Source organism: Corvus brachyrhynchos, unplaced genomic scaffold (genome assembly GCF_000691975.1).
Source record: "Corvus brachyrhynchos isolate BGI_N302 unplaced genomic scaffold, ASM69197v1 scaffold115, whole genome shotgun sequence".
Lineage (NCBI taxonomy): Eukaryota > Metazoa > Chordata > Aves > Passeriformes > Corvidae > Corvus > Corvus brachyrhynchos.
In genome coordinates this window covers 4,045,578-4,058,069 of record NW_008239553.1, presented here as the reverse complement: position 1 = coordinate 4,058,069, position 12,492 = coordinate 4,045,578, and the positions used below count along the sequence as shown (strand labels likewise).

Below are 12,492 nucleotides of genomic sequence, written 5' to 3'. Positions count from 1 at the left end.
AGAAGACATTTTGAACTCTCCCAATCATCCTGGTAATCTGCTACAGTGTTCTGATAAACATTGAAAGAACACCTTTGTGACCAAAGAGAACAAATTTTACACTCATCCTGATCTTTCGCCTTGTTTAGCAATGCTAGTCCCACTACTGCTCAAGCTGGTTTGCTGAATTCCTGCGCGGACAAGTGAGTGCCTTGAAAAGAAACTTGAAGTTGGGGCTAGAGGGAAAATGGCAGTCCCTGGAGAGCAGGAATATTGATGAAACCATACCTCATGCATTCTTAATTGAAGTTAGATAACTTGAGTCAGTGTAAATAAAAAACTGCTGATGGGCAAAAGTGACACAGAGAAGTTAGTTAAAACTCCTGGACAATTAAAGCATTTGAGACTTGAAATACTGGTTCAAGATATACAGCTTCCAATTTTTCTGTTTTAATTTTTTTTAACCTGAATATATGTGAAGTTAAAGGTTGTGAAAAGATTTATGAACAACTCAAAAAATCAAATTAAAATATTCTTCCTGTTTAGAAAAGAAAAATCTTCTAGGGAACTGAAATATATTAGTGCAATACCCTGATCTTTTTGATATCAGTGTTTCTTTAGTACAGGATAAATAAATCCAAGGTGTTTAGCTTAGTAACTTTCATCTTGTTTCTTTAACAGCGATCAGTATTTAAGGCGACGTGTATATGCCAACAATCCAGATGTCTTTGCCAAGTGCTAAATGATGTGAGAATAAAATCTAGACAATTACTTTAAGTCTCTTTTCAGTAAAAGACATACTGTGCACTTTAATTCTTGCAACCCATCTCTCTAGAGGGAGGAAGAGACATAATGGTCACAGAGAAATGCAAACAAATGTAAAAAGAATGCTCATTTTAGCTCAGGCTGAGGGTCTGTGTATTGGAGTATTCTCCTGGCAGCAGTAGCTGCTGAAAGGCAGAAAGGAGGAGAAAAAAAAAGTACTTATCTGTTCTGTTGACCAGAGAGGGGGAAAAATGTTATTTCCTTTAGAAAGGGGATGGGGTGGGAGGGTTGTGGGGGAACAGGTATGTATCAGAATATAACAGCTATGTAAGCTTTTAGGGTTTGGAGTCTGTGGGCACAGGTTTTTGAGAAATATATATGTAATGGTCATGAGCTGAACTTCTAAAACAGCCTTTCTTTTTCATGCTTTCAAACAAGGCTTTAAACTTCTTTCTTTTCTCTGAAGGAAGAAAGGTAAGCAAACATGCACTTATTTTTTACTTTGGACTTTTTATCAAATTGGTTTTTTGCCTAAGATATTAGGGTTGGGAAATCTTTCTTCAAATAATAGCATCCAAATAGCACAAAATCAAGGTGATTATGATTTGAATTTCAGCATTGCAGAATTAATTTGAAATTACAGGCTTGAGGCACTGAATTAAAGTTTTTTAGGTAGAAGGTTGGAATCTGATGGTAAGTCTCTGTTGGAACTAAAAATACCCTCACTATAAATTACTCAATTTTTCAAAGTAGTTGGTTAAAAAACAAACTGCTGCTATATGAAAAGCCTGTCCTTACTTTAGGGCAGTAAATAGTGAAAGATAGTACCTAGTATGTTCCTCAAACTCTGAGGAACTTGCTTGTGTTGCTCCTAGACTATGACTATGAGTTTTAAGATATAAAGAACATGAAGAATCTGTTTGCTGCAGTTTTGCTGTTGTGCTTTTTCCCTGGAGGAGAGGTTTAGGATGAAAGTATTACCATTACTTATATATCTATTGCAACAGTAATGCATACACCCTGACAGAATACTTTTCACAAAATTCTTGTAACAGTAGAAATCTGTTTACCCCTGGTCTTGAATATAAACTTTGCAAATATTTCACAAGTTAGGTGGCCATTAATTTTTCATGTCTCCAGATAATATGTTCTTTTGTTTGTTTGCTCTTCCACTTTTGTTTCTTTCACTGTTGTTTGTCTCCTGAAAATCTTTGTGGTTAATAATAGGCTTCACAACTCCCAGGAGAAAGATCATTGTGATCACTTTTCCAAAAACCTCAATATTGTTCAGTTCAGCTCGGAGGTTGTCTCAGGTCCAACAGCGGCAGTGGGGCTGGGCTTCTCTGGGAACAGCTGCCACTGCCCTCTAGCAGAGGCAGTAGAAGCTGCATGTGCTGCTTCACAGTCCCTGTAGTTTTGAGGCCAGTGTATAAATTTACAGCATCCACTGATCCTGGCTTTAAGTTAGGACTGCACTAAGCAAAGTGGTGGATGAGAAACTGGTGTATATTTTCTTCTGATGATTGTCACCAGGGTGCTCATCGTGGGTAGTATGCGCTCCAGCAGCTGAAACTCTTCAAACTTCATCAGCCAGAGGTGTCTGGTCATACTGGCTGACAGCCTCAGCCTGTCTACAGGAGCCTCTTGGGTCATTGTTCACCCCTGCTATGGTCTTGCTAATGCTTTCTCGGTGTGGAAATCATACTCATAAATATGACTATTACTTCATAAATAAACTGAAAATTAAGAGGAAACAAGGGAACTGGTTGCAAATAGCATATGGAATTTGGGGTTCACTAAATCAAATTATGTCAATATAATAAAAAAAGTGAAACATTGCAAAAATATTTGAGGGACTTTTGGAGGTTTCTTGTGTGGGAGCATGTGTGCTGGGTCAGTACTTTCTCTGCTGAGGTCTTTGCTGAGCAATAAGCTTGTGTGCTTCACTTGTGCTGAATTTCTGAAGTTTTCAGAGGAGTGATATTGATATCAACTGACAGGTCATCAAATTCAGCTGAATGAGGTGAGGGCCAGAGTGAGAGGGAGCTGAAGTCAAGTTTCTTTTTTTTTTTTTCCCTCCCCCCTTGGGAGGTGGGATGGGGGGAGTGATATATCTGCCTGGTTTATATTGCACTGTAAACTGTCTTTGTTTTAACCATAATGTGGGAACGTGAACAAAGATGCTTGTAAGACTGTAGTAATCAGGGGAGTGATGAGATTGCCAAAGTGCAGCCTGTTTTGGAGAAAACACCAAATTCAAAAAGCAAAAATCCCTGGAAGTGCAAAGAATATTTTTTCCTTTTGATTAATATTAAAGTAATTAGCAGGCAGTATGGTTTTAAAAATCACATAAAGGCAGGTGAGGTAGGACAAAAGTCCTTGCCTGTGCCTTTGGGATTATGAAGAAGAATATTTGGAAAATACCAACAGTAACTTATGCTTGCACAACATTTAATCTTTCTTCCCCCTCCCCCCCCTCCCCCCCCTTCTTTAACATGAATTGTCATGGAAATGGAAATTAGAATGCAAGTCAGTTTAATTACTTTTGCTGTTGTTCTAGTCCCATGGATTGTAAATATTAGATTTATGAATAGATTTAATTAGCTTTGGAGTCTCTTTTTTTTTTAATATACTCAAGCAATTTTGGCTGCACCTAGAAAAAGGTCATGGAAAAAGCTGTCCACAGTGGACTTTGGTCTAGACAGGAGGTCTTCTTTATAAAAACTTAGCTGACTAGTTAGAACTATAAATGTTATATCACTGATGAAGTTGTTAATCTGAGAGTAGCAAAATAACTTATGCCACTGTCTTAGAAAGCAGAACATGCCATTAGCTTCATCAGTATGTGCTCTGGGATGATATGTTCTCAAAGTAGAAAGTGACAATGTAGTACTATACTCTTGGGGCATGCCCATGGGATTTTGGTCACTGCATGAGGTGGAAAAGGTTAGTGACAAGAGTGTTTGACTGAACAGAGCAAAGTCAATACAAAGGGCAGGTAAAGGCATCAGGGCTTCTCAGCATGAGGAAATAAGTCCAGGCTGCTTATGACAGAAGACTATGAATCTGTGAGTGTCATACTAAAGCGTGCAGAGCATTCCTGTCTCTGACTTTGCAACTCCTTGTGGCACAGATAATTAAAGGCTGGCACAGTGTACTTGGGAAATACCACTATTTGCTTCCCTTGATCTGATGGTTGCCTGTGACAGTGACCAACACAGGCAAAACTTTGGCTAGATGGATCTTCAGTCCAAACTACTGTGGCTACTTGTGTTCCTATGTGGATAAGCATGTTTCTATTTGTGGATGAGTGAGAACCCTCTCTAAGATCCACAAGTGAAGAAAACAGCAACATAAGATGTCATGCAGTGTTTGAGAATAGGATGGAGGGTGAAGAAAGGATAATGTAGAGAAGCAAAATAATTGCAGTAAAGAAAACAGTTACCATTTACAAACTCTCCTATTGGTTCAGTGGACTTTTATATAAATAAATCGTTTTAGATTTAAATTATACAGCAATTTTAGCCGAAAAAGTGAACAAAAGCCCAAGTGGCAATGTGTGATTTGTGAAACAGTGCAGGTGTTCCATCTTCTGAAACTGCATCCTACATTTCTCTTTCAAGATACCACACCCTCCTTCTCATGCTGTGTGGCTTCGCAAGTTCACTGGCTGTTAAAACTGCAGGGTTTACTTAACAGTAGAAGAGTTTTACTCCATGTCAGTATTAAATATTGTGGCCACAGTACTTATGGACAGTGCCATGGTACGTTGCAGTCCTTTGTGCTACAGTAGCAGTAACAACTGCCAGGGTCAGTGCATCCAGGCTTCCTTGACAGCTATCCGATGGTTGGTGTATCTAAAACTCCCCAAAGCATTCCCACCGTGTTCAGTCACAGTTTGGTTGCTGAAACTTGTGGTGGTAGCTCTTTCTGTGATATGAAGCACCAGATTCATTTAATGTAGCTCATTCTTTAGGGAGCTCTGTCAAGTGTATCTGGTTGCTCAGACCTATGAACTGGCTCCTTAACAGCCCCACATAGTTATAATTTACTGTAGTAATCCCAGAACTGCTTCTGAGAAATGGTTTATTTTTGCTTTCATGTTTTTGAAGGAGTCTCAGTCTTCAGTCTCCTGAAGGAGTCTGAAGTGTCATCTGCTGCAAAAAGCTGAAATTATGGATGACAAGTGAGACAGCAGCGTTTGCATCCTGAACCTGATGCAGAGGATCTGAATTACCTGTGGGAAACCAAAGGCAATATGACTGTTTTCATATTTTATGAGTGAATTACAGCTAGGACTTGCACTTACCACAGCAGAACACTCAGGTTCATGAACCAGTGCAGGTCAGCTATTTAGGTGATACATGGAAAATCTGTTTTGGCTCTTGGACTGAGAACTCTAAACTCATTTCATAAGTGAAAGGTTTTGGCAGAGCAATTCTCAGTAAAGGAGGGAATTTCAGGCACCTTCATAAATGCAGTGCTGGATGTCTGCCTCCACTGACATTCTAATTTTTTCTTTTCCTGCCAGAAATCTTTTCTTTTCTAAAAATATTTACTTGACTCTGCATATTGCTGCCTAATCTAAAGATGGATAATATAGTGCTGATTTTAAAATCCCAACTGGTACAGGACATAAGAATGACTTTTAAAACATTGCTAAAATGATCCCTTTGGAACAATTTTTTAAAGTGATTATGCTCTTTTGGGTATAGTGTGGTTTCTACACTACCAACCCCCCCCACTCCCTCTCCCTATAACCACTGCTGCTGTCCTAATCTTCTAGACCATTTAGTACCCTCCTCTTATCCTAAGTAAAATACAACTGCTGGCTCTGATATTCATTAGGTGATAATCCAGATTAATTCAGACTTTGATGTAGAAACAAGTCCTATTTCAGCTGCCAAGAAATCCAGATTGCCCCATGGAAAATGCACACACACATGCACGTACATACACACACACACGCAATATGTAGAATGCCTTAAAGAAACTGTAGCTAACCACCTTATTAGTATTCCTCCCTCCTCTGTGTTTCACTTGCAGCAACAGAGGGCTGAGCAAAATGCAGTAGAACAGGGACAGAGACAGAGCTGGCAATCATCTCGGTGCAGGCTGCTGAATGTAGGGGGTGGGGGGGATGCAGCAAAGCAAGATTAATAACCTTGCCATAATCCTGTGCACCCTGGAAGGAGATACCTCCGGTGACTGAGCTGTTCTTGTCTTGATTAATTGGACTGAGTGAATGAGTGGCTGGCAATCCACCTGGTTTGGAGGCGACCCCCTGGTTTTCTGCTCTCTGAATCCTCTACCCATCTGGGAAGGTAACAGTGAGACATACCATCTGCAGCACACACAGCAGCTATTGGAGGCTACTACTGACAGTTTGCACTACAGTTTTTTGGTGAGCAAGAAGCCAGGTATATTGTACAGTAGGATATTTTTGTGCTCAAGCTACCGAATTTCACAATCTGGTCCTTCAGCAGCCCCCTACGCTCCCTTTCCAATTGCCTTTGAGTTCTGGGCTTACTTTTGGCATGGACTCCTGGACGCATTTTGCTGGGGATGGAAGAGCAGTAAATGGAACCTCTGAAAACTAATTGTTTTGCTTGTGTGTGACTCGAGAAAGAAAAAAGCTAAAAGAATTAAATCCACTTGGAGGAATTTAAATTTCTTTGTGAGAAGTTTATAGAGGGACTGTTCTAAAGGTAAGTCCAGGGGATTGTCTACCCCTTCGGTTTCCTTGTTTGTTTCCTGCTTGCTTGCTTAAAGTAGGGAAAAAAGGCTAAAACATTGGTACTGGGTGCATACGGAGTGTGGTGTTTGTAAAGTCTGTGCTTGTAATTTGCATCCCCTTTTTACTTCCTTTTCTGTTTTTTTTTTTTTTTTTTCCTCCTTCTCCTGCCATTTGCACAGTAAAGATGCTTGCAAAATAATAATCTATAGGGCTTCTGGAAAATGTTAGTTAAATAGCACTATAAATCTCCTTGTATTTCAAAGATAGTAGAATTTCTAGGACGAGAAATCTTTTAATTAAACAAGCTAAAATATTTGGAAAGTATCTAGAATGGACAAGAAATGTAGTTTATACAGTATCTTCAGTAGAAGCCTCCATATTTTCATAAATCTTGTCTAGTTTTTTTTCTCTGCATTTCAGTCAGCTCTGGAATGATGAATATGTAAGTACAAAGCTGTTTCTGCTGCCAAAGGAGAAGGTAGCAGAATAGAAATTTGTGGATTTGTGCATCCACTTATATGAAGTTCATCTGTTTGCTTCTACTTAACCTTTTGAATGCTGCTTTCATTTTTTTGGGTTTTTTTTGGCTACAGAATTTATACAATGTGTAGGACCTAACAGTAATAACTCTTATGGTATAAAGTGCCAATCACAAATGGGGTCTTGTGGGCCATTAATTTTTGGTATGGGGGTGCTATTAAGCGCTCAGGTGAACAAAGTAAATGCCTCATCCAGCATGGCTCATGGCACTACAGAATTTCTGGAGATCTATCAGTTGTATTGCTCTGGTGCTACTCAGTATTTCAACCTGGCACTTTTCCTCCCCCTGCACCCCCTTCCACCAGTGCAGTTTCTACTGTAACAGTATGACTGTTGTAGCCTTTCCTATCGTTCTGTTAAATAATAGAAATAAAATACCATGGCACTGCAATAGAATCAGAGGTCTTGTAGTTGAGCCTTTTTTTTTTTTTTTATTGCTGCACTTTTAGTACTTAGCATTCCCAAGGAGGCAAACAAACCATCTGTAAATACATTTCAAAGATGCTTCGTTCTCCGAGTGCAATTGCTAGGTACTCATGCCTTTTCAATTATATGAATATGAATGACTAATATGGAAGAATATGGTATCTCTTTGAAATACTGCATAGCTGGACACATAGTGTAAATAGACAAGGATCAAAATATAGTTCTACTGAATAACCAGATGCTGAGGGGCTTCTATAAGTATGTATACATATGTAATGTATGCAAAGAAAAGGGGAATTACATCAGATTTGTAAATACAAGGACACATCAAATAGGGTGATCTATTTGGTACAAAGAAGTATAATGACCCTTCTTGTAACAGATCCTGTGTTGTAAAGCTAAAAACTTAATGAAAAGGCTCTGCTTCAGAGTAATCAAATCACTTTATATTATTGCATCCTGTCAGTCAGTCCCTCTATTTCCCACTGGTTTTGCATAACAGCTTTAAAGATGGATTAAGGAAGAAAGGAGAACTGGTTATAGGTGTGTTTCCCCTCATTTTCTGGAAGTGATGCTTCTGTATTGCATGTGCATTTACTGTATATGATTATGACAAACAGATCTCTTTCTGGGCAGGATGCAGTTTGCCATAGTTTTCCCTCATTGTACTTTCCTCAAGCCCTGATTGCATGTAGCACAGCAATCTTATTTCACCAGGCAATGAGCTATGTTCTCTTTTAACTATGGGGAACAGTCTCTGTGTAATGAGGGCTAAAAAAAAAAGTGTGTGTGAGAAGAAATGAAGAAATGACAACTGATGGTTTTTAGAGCTTTACCCTGATTTTAGAATTGAAGTATAGAATGAGACTATCAAAGCAGAGATGTTGACTGGATGAAAGCAGGGGACAAATGTTCTGTCTGGAGATGAAACTTTCATGTTCCAGTGAAAAAAACAACACATTTTTCTTCACTTCCATTTCTATGTATTCTGATGTATGGAATATAAATTTAGTAGTGTTGCCTTAAACTGAGTGGAAGAGCAGTCACCTGTATGCTGGAAAAGAAGCATGTCATCACTCTTTATGGTGTCTAGCTGTTACTAATCATCTGTTTTTTCATGTAGTCATGTTTTTTCGTTATCTTCTTATATTGCAGACTAAAGCAAATGGTGGTTATTTGGTATTTTAACAGGCTCACTAAAGAGGAAACCTTGTGCTTCTCTTCTCGTGTTCCCCCAGTTGTGTTGGTTTAGTAGGTTTTCATTAGAACTTTCCTGGGATTTTGATTCAGATTTCTTAATTATACTGTCACACTTGCTATTTTGGGGGTTTTTTTTGCATCTCTTATATATTATATGGTATGTAACGTAACATGTTATCACAGGATCAATTTTGTTTTTTAATACCATTGTTATTCTAATGGTAAGAATGGAAATGAATAATACTCAGTTAGCAGGTTTTATGTGGGAACAGACTTTAGCACCAGTTGGACTGTGTGGGGGGTTTTTGTTTTTTAAAAAACCCAAACCAGTAGTTAATCTGTAAAAAGAATATTAAGTGTTTCATTTTAGTGACCCTTAGAATTTCAATTGCATCTCATAATGTAATGCCCCATATAGCTTCAGTCTCACCTAATGTGTAAAATCCATTCTACTCTGTGCTCTTTGGCTGCTTGTGTGAGCTCAATCCACTATCCACAAGATGCTTTGTGCATCTTGCTGGAACATGACAGGAAGGCCTGCTTGGGTCCTGCAGTAAGTGTGTCATAGGTAAAGTGTCTCAGTAGGAATATGGGTACAATGAGATTCTCATGAGCTGAATTGTCTAAACATTGTTTGAAGAATAAGTGGAAGATAACTGAAATTTCTTTTTCACTTAGTTCCAGTTAATTGAGCAGCTTCCTTTTCTTGTTGCTGAAGTCAGCCAACCAGGCACTAACCTTCTCCAGCACATGTTTCTGTGTTTCTAAGACCCAGGGTACTTTACACATGAATTCTTTCTTCTGAAACAAGCTGGGCTGACAACTGGTAAGGCAATCTTGAAGCAGTGCAGTGGAATAGAAGTAAGGGGGGACTGGGAAAGAGGAGATGTACCAGCAATTCCAGGACTTAAACCAAAAGAACAAGCTCCGTGGGATGGCAGAATACGTCATTTTGATTGCTGACTCATTGTGTTGGTCTGCAATATTATCTTACACTAATGTGGTGACACTGGCCTGGTTTTGAAATAAGGAAGCAGGAAAGAGTAGTTTATCAGGAACACATTGCTTACAAACATGTACCACTTTGACAAATGGTCTGATCACTGGAAATTCATGCAGGTGGACTTAAGGTTCTTAACTCTTTAAAAGAATTAATAGTAAGTAAAATTTACTTTTTGCTACTTAAAGGAAAATGAAATTACAAAAATACATCCTTTGAAATGACAAGTTAGGTGAATGAAGTAAATTGCATTCCCCCCTCTCTTTCTGGATTACTCGCCTTCCCATTTCTTTTCATTCTGTGTCAAAAGATAAAGTTTAGGAGTGAAGGAGGCTCCAAATTCCTGTTCCTGGGCTAACAAGCAAACGTGGTAGATAATATGCTGCTTAAGAGTCTTGAATCTAAACCCAGTTAACTATAATTTCTAAAACCAATTTCAGTATTCCTAGTTGGAAGTGTGAAAGTGGAGTTTGTTTGGGAGATTTGCTTAATTTCTTAGCTTGTCGAAAAGACAGTTAATTGGGTTGTTTAGGGAAGACACCAATTGTGGTGCTACTTATTATTTGGCTTTTCACAGACTGAGGTAGCTAGGAAGGCATCCTTTAATAGTAAGAGTTCCTTATATTTTTATCAAGTTAGTGCAGAAGTTCATGTACTTTTGAGTTGTATAAGAAAAATTTTAAAAATGGGAGAATATGTTTATTTAGATATTGTAGCTTTCAGGAGTGGTCCAAAAGAGTAGTGTTGAGAGCATGGTATATGTATAGGTGGGTATCTGCCCATATCTAGAGGCTGTTACTTTTCAGGTTGCTAAAATAGTGGTGGTGAAATTTGCAAAGTTAAGATCAAATGACCCAGTGGTATGCTGAGTTTTCTACAGCCATTTCATATTGCTAAGCAGGAAACTTAGTGTTTTGGTGTTCTCAGAATCTGCAAGATGCTGCCATGTAAGAGCTCTTGCTGCCAAACTTAGAGTGATTACATAAGGTAGAATCCTATTGATCCTGGGGGAGGGTGGTGGGCAGAGATTTCTTCAGAAACTGGAGACTTTCTTTCTCAGAACAGATACTGCAGAGGCAGAACTGTAGCAAGAAATCTAGGTCTCTTCCCAGTGTGTATTGAAGCTTTTTGCACAGACAATCATTTTGTCATTTGCCAAAATTTCTTTACTCTACTGGCCATCAGTGGTAAGTATTCTTGGTGCCTTGCAGAGGCTAACAGGTGTAAAACAAAAGCATGCTTAAATGAAGCTCATAACTGCAGACATGAAGGGTTTCTCTTCCTGCATTTTTTGCATATCTTTGAACTTGCAACCCTTGGCCAACAGCATTTTCCATAACCTCTATGGTAATTTTAGATGTTGTTTAGGTAGGTTAAATTTATGTCAAGGAATCATGAAGTCCACCATATACTAGTAACTACAGAATAAGTTCCAGTCCTGTTGTTTGTCCTGTTTACAAGAGTAAGAACAGACTTTTATCAGTCTGTTTAGCTTCTCTGAAACAGCTGATTTGGTGTGAAGGAAAGATGGCAAGTGAGGTGGGAGGGTAGTAACTCTTTTTTTTGGAAATGTTTGCTTAATTTCATTTAACTTCCTGTGGGAGCAATAGAGGGCCTCCCCTTTCTCTTGTTTAGTTGTAGGAGAAAATGTGCAACACGGGGCCATCAAGAAGTGGGTATACTTTTTGTAGAATCTTGGCTTGCTTTTTCAAATATCCCAACCAGTATATGAACTTTACTGTATTTTCCGGTGTCCCAGCAATAAACTGGCAAATGAGAAAGAAAAGCAATGCTTCTATACTAGAAGTGGTGCACCACTAGCTTATTAAACACATTAAAGACATCATTTTGGTATAATTATGTAAACAAAGGGATGGCACTTCTTTGTCTGTGTGATTTCTCCCTCACCACTTATTGTTCATCAGTTAAGCATTGTTGAAAGCATCAGTAGTAGCTTCTAGCTGAAGAGACAAAGCAAAGGTGAGTGTTCTGAGGGTTAGGTCTTTTTCCAAAGGCTTCATGTTAGGGCTGCATTTTTTTCAACCTATTTTTCATTTTCTCTGCAGCCACTCGTGATAACTCTGCATTTCATGCAAATCTATAAATCTTCACTATACCTTTGGTTATTTCAGGAAGAAAATTATGCACTTTGAAATTAAATGATCTACCTACTTAAAACCTGCAGGAGTACCTGCCTTCTGGAAAGCAGAAAGTTCAATAGGAAAAACTGGAGAGAAAAGGGTGGAATAAGGTTGTTGGGGAAGATGAAACAGGAAAGCCTTGGAAACATGATTGCCTGACAAAAGATTTTGGGAATATGAAAACTACAGGCAACATCGAAATGAAAGCCACTTTTGAAATACCAAGTCTTAGTTACTGAACAACTAGAAAACAATGGTATGGCTGACTGAAGTAATCCCCTCTTGATTGAACAATACCCTCTGCTTGCAAGCAGGTCCAAGGGTCAGAGCAGACCCTACTAGCTCAGCAGAAGGGGCCCAAAGAGTAGTTTTTAGAAGTTAAGATGTAACACTCTATGGTAATATAAGAACTCTTATAGGCTGTATGTAAATGCTATAGGATTTGTATCTTGTATTAGATTGGTTAGTGACAATTAGAATATTCAGTACAGAAGATGATTTATTGTATTGTAACCAGGACTTCAGACACTTCTACTTCTACTTCGATTCTCATACTTCTCTCTTCCACTTCTACTCTTGCTCTTACCCTTGCTCTTACACTCTCTCTCTCACCCGTTCACTCTCTTGCTCTCTTGGGCCTGCTCAGAGCTGAGTCTACCAGCTCTGAGCAGTGCCCCAATACCCACGCCCTTTACAATAAACCG

The 12,492-nt window shown here is 38.8% G+C and overlaps 1 protein-coding gene across 10 annotated transcripts in view; it reads left to right on the top strand.

The window, feature by feature from the left end:
* Positions 1-5,764: 5,764 nt before the first annotated feature.
* Positions 5,765-12,492, top strand: part of LRRC4C (leucine rich repeat containing 4C) — a 509,132-nt gene continuing 502,404 nt past the window's right edge. For 9 of the 10 annotated variants that reach the window (XM_017742168.1, XM_017742166.1, XM_017742165.1 and 6 more), the window contains exon 1: positions 5,815-6,452. The gene's annotated coding sequence lies outside the window, so the exon portion shown is untranslated. Of the gene's footprint in view, positions 6,453-12,492 lie in introns of all 10 variants that reach the window. The other variant, XR_001864494.1, reaches the window with a different exon arrangement.